We start from the raw sequence: 13506 nt of genomic DNA, 5'->3' as shown, positions 1-13506 counted from the left end.
GGCTGGTGTATTGGGATGACCCAGAGGGATGGGATGGGGAGGGAGGTGGGAGGGGGTTCAGGATGGGGAAGATGTATACACCCGTGATGGATTCATGTTGATGTGTGGCAAAACCAATACAATATTGTAAAGTAATTAGCATCCAATTAAAATAAATAAATTTATATTAAAAAAAGAAACATGCAGAGTAAGTAATTTGAAGATTGGGGAAGTTGGAACTGCAAAGGAGTTGTCATTTAGAAGCAAACTGGCTAAATATAATGGAATATAAAATAAATGAATTAAAAATAATGCACATTGTTTTAGTGTTTATCTGTTCAGACCATTCATTTCAGGGGTTTACCAAGACTTTATGGAGAAGAACAAGGTTTCTCATCTTCACCAACATCTCATGCTGTAGTATCAGTACAGCAATCTGCCTCTTTCTTAATATCTATTTGAAGAAAGTTCAAGATAATGGGATTTGTTATCTTATGACTGCTCAGAAAATTGATGTGTGTAACTTCCATTAGCATTTTTAGGGATAATCTGGGTGAGGCCCCCTTTGCATTCATATAATGGTTCCCTTAATCTTTCATCTTGTCTTTTATCTTTCCCTCCTCTCTTTTCTCCTGTTGCTTCCCCGGTCCACCAAGAAGATATTGCTTATTTTTTCTGATTGTTTTGACTGTTCTTTCTGCAGAAAGGCATTTAGGCAATACACATATATCCATATACACTATATCTAGTTTGAAATATTTATTGCTGAATAACATCCTAAGTGAATGGGGTTCTGCTGATGATAATGGAAGTCACTTTCTTTTATGATTTTTCCCAGTTAATCTTCTTGTGATCTCTGCTTGACTTCTATTCATGGCCCCTTTATATAGGTAAGATGTAATAAGTTTGAGTGAAGAGACTAAAAGTACTGCCAAGTTCTTTGAATTATTTGTTGAATTATTCTGTTGTTGATTCTGTGCTATATCTAGAAAGAACTGAGTTGTTGGAAAGAAAAATACTCTCATTGAAGGCTTCCTGTTTGGGTCCTATGAATTAGGAAATCCATAAACTGTAATCACTTTTATCACACTCCATAATAACTTTCCCTAATTTTTATTCTCAGCAGTGGTCTTCATTTCATAGCTCCAAAATCATCTTATTCTCATAAAAAAAGACTATTTCAGTGATTACTAATCCATAAGTATTTCTCTTGAGGCTCTGTTCATTAAAATAATAACTCTAAGGGAAAATTATCAGAGCTTGAGGTATATGATTATGCTAGCGTAAACTTGTGATTTTAAGAATAACTTACTAATACTTATTTACATTATATAATATATATCTCCCTGTAGATACTTTCTCCCTCTAGACAGCAAACCATCCTAATTACAAGAAGGGGTTCTAGGTAACTTTTTCTCTCTTCTGTAATCTATTTCACTTGCATTAATTAGGGAAATGCCTTGTTAGGCAAATGTACTACATATTTTATTTGTATTTTATTTTTACCCATAGACCAAGATAAGAAAACTCTGAATTGCAGAATCAAAAGGGTAGTCATTTCTGGGGTTGATGGCTTTATGGAAAATCCCTGATACTGAAGTTAAACTTAGTGCTCAGCATAAAGTTATCTCAACTTTCTTGCAAGATGTTGTTAGATAGCAGATATCTTTAATAATAACTTTTAGTGTTGCAGAAGATTTTATAGATTATAAAAATTGTGTAACCCTTGACCTCAATATATAAGGAGCATATAATCTAGTTGGGAAAAGTAGTATGTGCCTGTGAAATGGCTAATAAATAAAACCATTTTTCCTCCTTTTTAACAATTGAGATATAACTAACATATAACTTTGTATTAATTTTAAGCATATAGTATACTTTGAAATATTTATGTATTGTTGGAAATGATTACCTCAGTAAGTTTAGGTAACATTCACCACCACACAGTATTATATTTTTTTGTTATGATGAGAACTCTTAAGATTTACCCTCTCAGAAACTTTCAAACATACAATACAGAATTGTTAACTATAGTCACTATGCTGTGCATTATACCCCTGAAAGTTTATTTCTTTGACCTGCTTTACCCGTTTTGACTATCTCCCCAACCCCTCTATCTCTGGCAACCACCAATCTGTTCTCTGTATCTAAAAGTTCAATTTTTTGGTTTGTTTTTTGTTTTAGATTCCACATGTGAGATCATATAGTATTTGTCTTTGACTTATTTCCCTTGGCATAATACCCTTAAGATCTATACATGTTGTTGGAAGTTGTAGGATTTTTTCTTTTTACCACTGACTAATATTCCAGTGTATATGTGTTCCACATTTTCTTTATCCATTCACCCGTCAGTGGACACTTGGGTTGTTTCCATGTCTCGGCTATTATAAACAATGCTGCAGTGAAGTTGCAAGTGCAGGTATCTTTCAAGATATTGATTTCATTCCCATTGGATAAATACACAGAAGTGGAACTTCTGGATTGTATGATAGTTCTGCTTTTAATTTTTTGAGGAAACTCCATACTGTTTTCCACCATGGCTGCACTAACTTACAGTCCCACCAACAGTACAAAAGGGTTTCCTTTTCTTCACATCCTCGCCAACACTCATTAATTCTTATCTTTTTGATGAAAGCCGTTCTTGTTCATTTACCCAAGAAATATTCATTGAACACCTACTTTGGAGGAGGCACTGTTCCAGGAGTGGGTTAGAAAGTAAATAAGGCCAAGTACCTGTTCTCATGGAGTTTAAAGTCTAGGGAGAGACACTGTTAAGAAAATAAATCAACTAACCAATAATAAAATGTTTTCCAGTTTTATTGAGAAATAATTGACATATCTCACTGTATAAGTTTAAGGTATACAGCATGATGGTTTGATTTATATTTATTGGAAGTGATTACCACAGTAGGTTTAGTTGACATCATCTCATATAGATACAAGAAAAAAAACCCTCCTTTTGTTGAGAACTCTTAGGGTAATAATATAATTTTTTGTAGTGTAAATGGAGTGAAAATAAAGCAAGATAGTTAAAGAGTGTCTGGACGGTATCTATTTTGTGACACAGTCATAGATGCACACAAGAGCCAGGGTTGACTAATGGTAGAGAGGATGTTAGGAAGGACAACTCTGAAGGGCCTTGAAGGAGAGATGAGCAGGAGTGAGGGTTTCCCAGGCAAAGACCTGGGACAGAGATAAACATGGATGTGTAGCAGTGGGGCAGAGAGGAAGAGGCAGAGGAAGAGGAAGGCCTGGGCTGTTTGCTTTGGGGAGTAATAGGAAATAAGGTGATATACATGGAGTCAAGTCCACATATGCCTGAAAAGATTGAGTCTTTCTTTGAACAAGGTAATGTCCGAATTGCCATAGAAACTGCTTGAAATGGTGGCAAATGCAAAGCCACCATTATTAGAATCATGTGAAGGGGAGCAAAAATATGTGAAAATTGATCCAAAATACAAATATCTATTGAATTGGTTGAATCGAAATGGCAGTGAAGTCAGGAAAGTCAGCTAGAAAACAATAGTAGCAACGGAGGAATATACTGAACATTTGTATAGCAGTTTTGCTTTCTTATCTCATTTATTCGCCCCTTCACACATATTTATTGAGCATCTATTAGGTGTCAGGTGGTGTGTGAGGCACTGGAAATAATGATGAGCCAATCAGATGTGGTCCCTTTCTTTATGGAGATCATAGTCTAGTGGGGAAGCGGACCATGGTCATGTAACAAAGCTGAATGTCTGATTTTAAGCTATGACAAGTATGTTGAAAAATAAGCAAGTTATGGGAGCATGCAACTAGGATGGGTGGGTAAAACTCCCCTGACAGACACTGAAGCTGAAATTTGGGGTTAAGTATTGAATAGGAAAAGATGTGGAGGATGCAAAGTGAAGGGGAGGATGCAAGTGAAAGAAATGGCATGTTCAGCATCCACATAGATGGAGGAAATATGGCTTCTTTAGGGATCTGGATGATGGCCAGGGCTCCTGGAGCAGAGAGGGTGAGTCAGTTATTGTAATGGGTTTAGGAGTAGGGGCTGCAGATAAAGGCAGGGCCAAACTCTGGAGGCTTTGTAGTCCATAGTTGGGAGCTTAGACTTCACCCTAAGAGTGATGGAAATCTTTTAAAGTGTAGGAAGTGAGATGGGGATGTGGACAGGAAATGAAACCAGTGTGGATGCAGGATGTATTCTGATAGCGCTAGGATGGAAGGCCTGAAGATAGAATTGGATGTAGGTCCAAATGATAGTCAGATGCAGTCTGCAGGGCTTGGTAATGGATTATATGTGGAGTGTCAGGGACAGGCCGTGTCAGGATGATTCTTGAGAATCTGGCTTGTGCAAACTGATGATATTTGCACAGCAATCCTGTAAGGTGTGTGCCGTTTTTATCCTATTTTACATTATTCTGAAGTTAGAGGTGGTTAAACAATGTGCCCCAGGGAGTGCCATTAATAAGTCACAAGGGTAGGACTAAATCTCTGGTTTCTGATTTCAAAACCTGGGTTCTCTCATTATGTTTCTCGGTCGACCACAGAAAGGATGAGGACTGTGGCTTAATGATGGTGGCACAGTAGCTTTGGTCTTTATAGCACATAGTCATAGAATCTCAGCATTGGAAAAGATTATAGAGAATTTACTGCTGTGTTTTTCAAGCTTCTTTCACTGTGACCTACATGAGAAATGTATTTTATATCACAAATGAATATATATATACACATACACGCATACACACACAGAGAGAATGGAAATAAAAATTTCCTGAAACAGCATTACTGTAATGACATGAGATGCACTCTGATGTTCTCTTCCATAACAATATGCTAGTTCCCATCCATAAAATTTATTTCATTATCCACTGATGAGTTGTAACCCTTTGTCTGAAAAACTGATTTAGTGCTCTTCATTTTTTGAAGAGGATTTGAGACCCAGAAATGGGAAATGGGTTCCCTAGATCTCATAGTCAGCAGGCAAGTGATTTCCTGACTGATAACCCATTTTCTGAGTCTATTATGCAATTTGGCTTTGTCAGCTTTGTAAATATAGTACAATGATAGGTTTGTAAGTTTTGTCCCTTAGGAAAAAATATCTGTTGACAGTTTTTCACTAATTAGCATTTAGTTTGTTTCTTCCTCTGCAAGTCTTACTTTACACTAAGGTTAAGACCCTCTAAGACCCGTTAAAATGAAACTTTGCAAGATTTTATTTGAAAAGAAAAGGGCACGAAACAGTTAGATAATAGTGCATAATCATTGAGATTCTCAAAAAGACAAGTAAAAAGTCACAGAAAATGGAAAGCAGTTATCAAAGAGGAGTGATCAAAAAAATGCACTTATGAAGTCATCCAAGAAACCAAGGGACAATTGTAAAACCAAGAGGAAAAATCAAATCTTTCCACTAAGCAAAAATGCCAGGGAGAGAACAGGAAGTTTTAATAATGCATGCAAAAGCACAGGTACTGTATTTCATGAGTGGAGTTTAAACATAAGTGGAACATATAAGATTAAAAAAAAGCTTAGGTAATACTGAAAAATGGTGGAACATTTGGAAAGAATTTAAGGAAACTATCAGACTGTTAAAGATTCAATAAAATGAAAATTTGAAGTTTACTCAGCTGTAGAAGCTTATAGGAGCATTTAAGGAGAAGATAGAAAAAGATTTGCTTGACACTTTTTGCACACATCCTCTAACATTGCTAGAAATATAATTCATTATTGAAAATCCTGACAAGGTTTTCTGGATATTTTCCTTGTCTGACAAGCAGAAGTGGCGCTTGGGAATCCTGGAAATAGTTACAATGGGGAAAGCAGGAATCCAGCATCACAGGGTGGAAGAGTCGGAAAATGATAATGTGTCTGGAGAGGGTAACTTTCTTTCCAAAGACCTATCCAGTGGGGGAGAAAGGGAAATACTGTCCATCTAACTACCAAGCATAGCCTCAGAGTCTTATCTGTGCACTTACCAATAAATATTTCTTAACCCTTTAAACTGCTAGATACCATGCAAGACTCTGGAGAGAACCCACGCATAAGACAAATTTGGTCCTTGCCCTTAAGTTTGTAGCCAAGTCTGAGATACGGGCAAGTCCAAGTGGTTCAGTGCTGATGTGTGCTGTAATATAAGAGAAAGACAAGATGCTAGGGAAGTTGGGACGAGACACCTGATCTGGACATGGTAAGTTAGGGAAGGCTTCTTGGAGCAAATAATGTCTAAGTTTAGGCTTGATTAGGATAAGGAAAAGTTAGCCAGATGAACCATGAAGAAGAGAAAGCTTGCTTGTTTCAAGGATTACTTGACACTGTGATTAATGTGTTGACAACGCATAGGCCCAGCACACAGTAAGCCCTCATATATGGCAGTTTTTAATATTTTATCATAAGTAATAGACACTGCTCAATAGTACTTTTCCCACATATAAAACAATATACATGATACAATGTTTCTACAAATAATGGCTGATAAAATTCACAATTAATGTTTAATTGTCTATTATTATTTACCAGGCTCATAAAATACTGATATTTGTTCCTCATTGCAATTCATTTTGAATTGCATTCAGTTTTCATTCTGAAAACTACAGAGCATATTGTGGTCTCTCTCTATAAGGAAAACAGAAAATAGAATCAGAATACTAGGACTTAAAGAAACTATAGAAGTCACCTGATCCAGTCGGCGTCCCCTTTAACATGGGAGAAGACTAGGCTAGCCATTTGCTCAAAGTAACAATGTTGTCAGTTAGTGGCAGAGAGAAGACAAAAAGGCTGGTATTCTGACCAGCAGCTTAATATTCATTTCCTTTATACTGCATTGCCAACTTCAGAGTTATTTTCAATGCTCTCAACTTTGATGTAAAATTGTGTTAATATTTTTACCTTGATATGAATTTCCATTATTGCCTTTGAAGTTTACATGGGCTTCATTTTGTGTTTTTCTAGTACTTGATTCATTCTAAAAATATGCATGTTAATTAATTTCCCTTGAACTATTTAACTTTTACATCAAGAGCAAAGGATATATGTAATACTAACCATTTTCATTTTAAATCCTTAATTTATTATTGGCAAAGATTAATATATTTTAAACTTCATTTGTTCTCTGTTAGGTTAAGGTTTCATTCAAAGACTGTACCTTTGGCAGGAATATTAAACAAAGTATTAACTAAAGAACTGGAAAAAACTTCTGTAGTTAATAATCTAAATAATACTTTCCTTATAATGTGCTCCTGACTACCACTGTGGTAATGTTCTTTCCTGGTTGTTATTGCTACACAGTTATGTTCGCATGCTCCATTTAAAGCTATATAATTACCCAACCTTTTAAAATAAAAACCGCTAAAATGTTTTTCGGGGGTGTTCTTCCTTTTGCTCACGGTTTGCTCTTCTGTACTTCAGCTTATTGTGCTTATATTGATTCCTCTGCCCACCTGTCAGCTTTCTTGTTCTTGGACTTGAAAATACCATAATCGGTTGTCATTCTCTCCTCGTGGAAAATCCTTTGGCTTCCTCTGTGGGGATCCACTGGGTACAGATTTTTTCACTGGCACCCTTTTCCCAGCGAGTCTTCACTGTATCCATTGTGTATTGCAAAAAGCCCCATTACGTTACCTCCTGGATACTAACTGTTGCAGAGCCTGTTTCTCATTGTCATGATCTCACAACTCCAGCTACTTAGGAGGATATAATGCTAGCTTTAACAACATTCTCTTCTTCAATTTTCACCTTTTTTGTGTGTTGGGGGAGAGCGGATATAGGTATAATTACAGATGATATTGTGTATTATCGATTGGAGGTGAACTTTTTTTTTTTTACTCTTTTTTTTTTTTTTTAGTTTTTTAGTTTTTTTATTTTAAAATCTTTAATTCTTACATGCATTCCCAAACATGAACCCCCCTCCCACCTCCCTCCCCATAACATCTCTCTGGGTCATCCCCATGCACCAGCCCCAAGCATGCTGTATCCTGCGTCAGACATAGACTGGCGATTCAATTCTTACATGATATTATACATGTTAGAATGCCATTCTCCCGAATCATCCCACCCTCTCCCTCTCCCTCTGAGTCCAAAAGTCCGTTGCACACATCTATGTCTTTTTTCCTGTCTTGCATACAGGGTCGTCATTGCCATCTTCCTAAATTCCATATATATGTGTTAGTATACTGTATTGGTGTTTTTCTTTCTGGCTTACTTCACTCTGTATAATTGGCTCCAGTTTCACCCATCTCATCAGAACTGATTCAAATGAATTCTTTTTAATGGCTGAGTAATACTCCATTGTGTATATGTACCACAGCTTTCTTATCCATTCATCTGCTGATGGACATCTAGGTTGTTTCCATGTCCTGGCTACTATAAACAGTGCTGCGATGAACATTGGGGTACATGTGTCTCTTTCAATTCTGGTTTCCCCGGTGTGTATGCCCAGCAGTGGGATTGCTGGGTCATAAGGTAGTTCTATTTGCAATTTTTTAAGGAATCTCCACACTGTTCTCCATAGTGGCTGTACTAGTTTGCATTCCCACCAACAGTGTAAGAGGGTTCCCTTTTCTCCACACCCTCTCCAGCATTTATTGCTTGCAGATTTTTGGATCGCAGCTATTCTGACTGGTGTGAAGTGGTACCTCATTGTGGTTTTGATTTGCATTTCTCTAATAATGAGTGATGTTGAGCATCTTTTCATGTGTTTGTTAGCCATCTGTATGTCTTCTTTGGAGAAATGTCTATTTAGTTCTTTGGCCCATTTTTTGATTGGGTCATTTATTTTTCTGGAATTGAGCTGCAGAAGTTGCTTGTATATTTTTGAGATTAGTTGTTTGTCAGTTGCTTCATTTGCTATTATTTTCTCCCATTCAGAAGGCTGTCTTTTCACCTTGCTTATATTTTCCTTTGTTGTGGAGAAGCTTTTAATTTTAATTAGATCCCATTTGTTTATTTTTGCTTTTATTTCCAGAATTCTGGGAGGTGGATCATAGAGGACCCTGCTGTGATTTATGTCTGAGAGTGTTTTGCCTATGTTCTCCTCTAGGAGTTTTATAGTTTCTGGTCTTACATTTAGATCTTTAATCCATTTTGAGTTTATTTTTGTGGGGGGGTGTTAGAAAGTGATCTAGTTTCATTCTTTTACAAGTGGTTGACCGGTTTTCCCAGCACCACTTGTTAAAGAGATTGTCTTTACTCCATTGTATATTCTTGCCTCCTTTGTCAAAGATAAGGTGTCCATAGGTGTGTGAATTTATCTCTGGGCTTTCTATTTGGTTCCATTGATCTATATGTCTGTCTTTTGGAGGCAAACTTCTAACAGTCCCTGACCATTCTCATGATTCTAATATGAAGTAGAAACTATTTAGTTTCAAAAGGCTGATGCTGACTTGCTCCAGAGTTTTTGTTCCAGCAATTCATATATGTGCACATAGTTTAACATCTATAACCCATTGGCTTTTGATTGCTCAACTTGCATTTGTTTTACGATTTAGAGTGTATGCTCCATTTTAAAAACTACTGTAATCGTTTCTGGAGAACAGAAAAAACATTGTTTAGACTTGCAAATGACAAGAAGGGCAAACTGGGAGATTAACTGGGGTACCTGACTTTTATTGGTCTGGTTATTCTCTTGCTATACTTACCTTTGGAAACAGAAATCTTGTCCAGTTGTAGGTATTTGCTTATATCTGGCTTCTTAAATCATACAACAGTACATGTGCAAAGTCATTCAATGATCAAAAGTGAGTAAAGTAGTTCCAAAACACAAACTTTTTTCTATTGAAATTTATAGGAATAAATTTCAGGACTCAGAAAGGCTGAATATGTACTAATTTTCTTTACATTAGTTCACTGCTTCTCAGGTCTCATTGTCTGAGAACCTTGCGACTACAGTGTTTTACTATACAAATCTCTTTGGTCATACGTTATATTTTGTGTTTTCTTAAATAAAAATTTTAATACAGAAAAATATAAACATATATTTAAGTTTGTCATTATTCAACTTCAGCAATTATCAACTTACTAGTCAAATTTTTTCCATCTATACCCTTACCTACTCTCTCATGCCTATGCAAATACCCATATATCATATCATTTATCTATATTTTAGTATTTATCTCTAAAATTAAAAAGAATAAACCATTTATAAAGCCTTTAAAAAGGGATAACCATACTATGATCACACCTAAAAACTTGAACAGTGTTTCCATAATAGCATCTACTTACTAATCAATATTGAAATATATCTGTTTTATATATATATTTATATTTGGTATATTCAAATCAGAAACTAAAGTGGCTGCTTTGATGTTAAGATTACTCAGTGTTTTCAATTCAGCCTGATCCATCCATTACTATAACATTTCCTATCAGCTCAGATCAATTTCAGTAGCAAATGATTATCATGAATGAGAACCCATTATTTCGTTATGCATTGCAAAAGGGTATATTCTAATGCTATCATTTCTTTTTCATTTATTTGGTTCCATTTAAAAATGTTATTTTGGTAATTTAAATAGGTATTAATTGAGCATCTATCATGTGCTAGCACTCTGCTAGACAGTATAAGCAGAAAACAAAACACCTATATATCATGGCCTCTGCTCTAAATGGAAATAGAAATATTATGCTCAAAATAATTAGAGAACAGTTATGATATGGTCAGTGAAATCATACAAGAGATGAGTGTGGGTTGGAGAATGTATAATGGCAGATATGGGACATGTGCTGGGCCAAGAAGCATTTTATGAAATAAGGGGAAACTGAGGGCATTTCAGGTAGGGGAATAGTCTGGGTCATACCATGAGGCAAAGAACAAAGATGGTGGTATAAAGAAAGGAACGGGGAAAAAAGCCTACCTAGAGACTACACATTAACAAGGTTAAAGTGGGGCATTAGTCGGAGGTGAGGACAAGCACATTAGATAACAACAGAGAGGCTGAGGTTGACAAAGGATAGCAATAGAGTTAGGAGTATAAGGTAGACACAGGAAGCAGGAAGAAGAGAAGAGAGCAATATCAACTGGTGGAGAAGCAGGGGAGAACTGCGTTATAGCCAAGGAATGAAAGAGTTTTAAACATGAAGAGGTGGTTGACAGAGTTAAATGCAACTGTAAGGTTAAAGAAGGGGGGACCAATTCAGGAGGGAGACCCCTGGCAATATTTGACAGGGCACTTGATTTTGATAGAGCATATTACCCACAGAGGGTAGATAAAGGAAGGAATGATTTGGAAGTAATAAGTTAGGACAGAGGGCATAGATGATCTTATTCTAGGAATAGGGTTCCAAAGAATAAGGTAAATATGGCCAAGATTATCAGTAGTTGGGGAAACCTACTGCTTGTTTAACTTATATGCAGAGTACATCATGAGAAACGCTGGGCTGGAAGAAACACAAGCTGGAATCAAGATTGCCGGGAGAAATCTCAATAACCTCAGATATGCAGATGACATCATCCTTACGGCAGAAAGAGAAGAACTAAAGATCCTCTTAATGAAAATGAAAGAGGAGAATGAAAAAGCTGCTTAAAACTCAACATTTAAAAAACTAAGATCATGGCATCCAGTCCTATCAATTCTTCATGGCAAATAGATGGGGAAACAATGGAAACAGTGAGAGACTTTATTTTCTTGGGCTCCAAAAGCTCTGCAGATGGTGACTGCAGCCATGAAATTAAAAGACGCCTACTCCTTGAAAGGAGGGTTATGACTTACCTAGAGACCATATTGAAAAGCAGAGACATTACTTTGCCAACAAAGGTCCATAGTCAAAGCTATGGTTTTTCCAATGGTCATGTATGGCTGTGAGAGTTGGACTGTGAAGAAAGCTGAGCACCGAAGAATTGATGCTTTTGAACTGTGGTCCATGAGAGTCCCATAGACTTCAAGGAGATCCAACCAGTCCATTCTAAAGGAGATCAGCCCTGGGTGTTCTTTGGAAGGAATGATGCTAAAGCTGAAACTCCAGTACTTTGGCCACCTCATGCGAAGTGTTGACTCATTGGAAAAGACTGATGCTGAGACGGATTGGGGGCAGGAGGAAAAGGGGATGACAGAGGATGAGATGGCTGGATGGCATCACCAACTCGATGGACATGAGCTTAAGTGAACTCTGGGAGTTGGTGATGGACAGGGAGGCCTGGTGTGCTGTGATTCATGGGATCGCAAAGAGTCAGACACGACTGAGCGACTGAACTGAACTGAAGTGTTTGAAGACCAAAAGTCTGAATTTCCTTGATATTCCTTTTATTTTGATAAATAGAGCAAAATATATTTTTAAAAGCAAACTTTGAATAATGAAAGTACAAAAAGAGCTTAACTAGTTATTTTAATCCACCATATTTTATGATATTTTATTTACTCCATTTTCATTTATATAGTACCACAGTGAATCATGCTTATATCAAATATATGACAATGATATATTAAACTGAGAATGCTAGTTTCTTCCTTTAAAAAAAAAAGATTTTCTGCATATGTCTCCATCTCCTTCCTCTCCGCTTTGTTAGCTATATGTGTACATGGAATGTATGTTTGCTTTTGTTTTGTTAGCTTTATTGGTTTACTGCTCACAAAGATAAGACATGTTTATTATAAAAAAATTTTTAAATTCCATGAAATGCTTCTATTCAGAAATAAACAATATTATTATTTTGGTAAACCTCCTTCCAAATCTCTTTCTTTGCGTAGATAGATAGATGATATTTTATTTTAATGAGATCATACCATGAATGTGGTTTTGCACCTGCTTTTTTACATCTAATAATAGGTTGCAGATATTTTCTGTATTGATGAATATGGAAATATAGAAACTTTTCAATGGCAGTCATTACATAATGATGCCATAGTTAATTTATGCCATCTCTTGTTGCCAGACACTTAGACTCTCCAGTTATTCTGTTTAAGCAGCACTACAATGAACATTCCTATTGGTAATTTGTGCTCATGTCCTGTTGATTGTCTTCTTTGAAAAATTTCTTCAAAGTGGGGTTATGGGTGAAAGACTATGTATATTTCATATTGTGCTATATATTTACATATTACCCAGTGTTCTCTAGAAGTGCTGTACCAATTATATTTCTTTTTTTTTTAAACTGAATAGTTTTATTTTAAATGATAACAATACATATTTGTTTCATTCAACATGTTCACTATTGAAAGAGTATAATTCTAATTGTATACAAAATCATATTCTTTCAATAAGTTTTCTTTTATCATAGGTATGCCAATCTGCTAAGTAGCTTATATTCATTGTATCTTACATAATGGTTGACAAATAGCAATTACAAATTAAATGGTATGATAGATATTTACTATTGTAACCTCATTGATTACAGTAATATCTGAAGAAAGGGTATAACTATTTTTATACTAAATGTATTAAATTAAATAACTGTGGCTCAAATAGGCTAGTAACTTGCCTAAGGTCACACAGATCCATGGTAGCAGAGCCAGGCTTGGCAACTAAAAGTCTTTGCCTCAAAGAATATGCTCTGAATAATTCAGACCATTTATATTTCTACCAATAACACCTATTAGTACCCAGGAAGTT

General features: G+C 36.0%; 1 protein-coding gene across 1 annotated transcript in view; it reads left to right on the top strand.

Moving 5' to 3' along the window:
- The window catches only part of CCDC148 (coiled-coil domain containing 148), a 222902-nt gene that overhangs the window by 100388 nt on the left and 109008 nt on the right, over positions 1-13506 (top strand). The gene's annotated exons all lie outside the window — the stretch shown is intronic.

This window comes from Capra hircus, chromosome 2 (genome assembly GCF_001704415.2).
Source record: "Capra hircus breed San Clemente chromosome 2, ASM170441v1, whole genome shotgun sequence".
Classification (NCBI taxonomy): domain Eukaryota; kingdom Metazoa; phylum Chordata; class Mammalia; order Artiodactyla; family Bovidae; genus Capra; species Capra hircus.
Note: the sequence above shows the minus strand (reverse complement) of the source record. Positions and strands in the feature narration are given on the sequence as shown.